At 47.1% G+C, this 1623-nt stretch overlaps 1 non-coding gene across 1 annotated transcript; it reads right to left on the reverse strand.

Moving 5' to 3' along the window:
• Window positions 1-375: 375 nt before the first annotated feature.
• Window positions 376-448, reverse strand: TRNAA-CGC (transfer RNA alanine (anticodon CGC)). Its single transcript has one exon. It is a non-coding gene; the product is annotated as a tRNA-Ala (tRNA).
• Between the last annotated feature and the right edge of the window lie 1175 nt (window positions 449-1623).

Below are 1623 nucleotides of genomic sequence, written 5' to 3' on the forward strand. Positions count from 1 at the left end.
AATATGGGGCCTGTGGTCGGTTGATATTTAATGAAAATGCGCAAGAACTGAAAACAAAAAATATTCTTCCTTCCACACCCCCTAGTTCTACTGTACAGAGATAAATACCCATTAACCCTTTCTTGTGTGTTCTCATAACTATCTTCACTCCTGTGCCAGCGCCCACGCACACATCCTTGCCTTTTGGTGGCCAGAGATGGACACACCCTCTGCCAGTCTTATGCATCTTCCTTTTTTTTTTCTTTTTTAGCTTAGCTTGGAGACTGCTCCAAATCAACAGACACAGATTTACCTTATTCTTTTTTAAACAAACTTCTATTTTGAAAGAACTTTATTTGCCTGCACTAGGACTTGGTTGTGTCCTGTGAGATCTAGTTCCTTGATCAGGGATTGAACCTGGGCCCCCTGCATTGCGAGCACAGAGTCTTAACCACTGGACCACCAGGGAAGTCCTTACCTTATTCTTTCTAAAGGGCTTTCCTGTTCCACTGTCTACATGGGAAACGCTTGCTGTATTCTTCCTGCCCAGCAGCCTGGGAGAGTAGCATTTCGTCCTTTGAGAGTTCCTTTGTCTCCTCCCCACCTTCAGTCCTATGACTTGGGTGAAGATGGCCTTGACCTCAGCTACAGCCTTGGACATACGACCCAGATCTTATCATTGAGACTAGTTCAAGGGTGGACACGTGACCCAGATGCCAGCAAGGTCAGTGAGGGCCACAGTTTTATCTGAATTATTAAGGTAAGAGAAGCTCTCTTTCTCCTGCTGAACATGCAACCAGGAAAATGTGGTCCTGGAGCAGTTTCCATCGTGTGGAGTCTGAGAATGAAGCCTATATGAAGAAGAATGGAGCCAAGATAGGGAGATGCTTGTCTTGATGGCATAGTTTTAAGAGTCTGGTTCAGGTTTACCTGGAGCCCTCCCTCTCCACCCTGAACTTTTAATTACATGTGCCAATGGATTCCTTTTTTGCCTAAGCAAATTGGGCAGGGCTTTCTGCAGTTCACCCTAGGAAGAGTCTTGCTATAGAAACTGGCATCAAGAATGAGGAATGGCAAGACTTCCCTGGTGGTCCAGTGGTTAAGAATCTGCCTTGCAGTGCAGGGGACATGGGTTTGATCCCTGGTTGGGGACCTGAGATCCCACGTGCCTTGGGGCAACTAAGCCCGTGCGCCACAACTACTGAAGCCTGCATGACCTGGAGCCCACACGCCACAAGGAAAAGGTCCCACATGACTCAACAGAGATCCTGAGTGCTGCATCTAAGACTCAATGCGGCCAAATAAATAAATGAGGGATGGCAAGGGACCCCAGCATGCTGAATCAGCCCAGTCAAAGAAGGTGGAGATCCTTCTCTTGGTAGCAAGTTGGCCATTCTTATCACATAGTAATGAAGCAACTAATTAAATTGTGGCCATTCAGACTAAGGGCACTGTTCTACTTACATGAGGTGCCTAGACTAGTCAAATTCAGAAGGAGAGAGAGTAGAGCAGTGGTTGCCAGTGGCTGGGGGAGCTGGAAACAGAAAGTGGTTGTTTGCTGGATACCGAGTTTCAGTTTTGCAGGATGGAGGGAGCTCAGGAGATGGATGGTGGTGATGGCTGCACAAAACGTGAACGTACTGA

This window comes from Bos taurus, chromosome 4 (assembly GCF_002263795.3).
Source record: "Bos taurus isolate L1 Dominette 01449 registration number 42190680 breed Hereford chromosome 4, ARS-UCD2.0, whole genome shotgun sequence".
NCBI lineage: Eukaryota > Metazoa > Chordata > Mammalia > Artiodactyla > Bovidae > Bos > Bos taurus.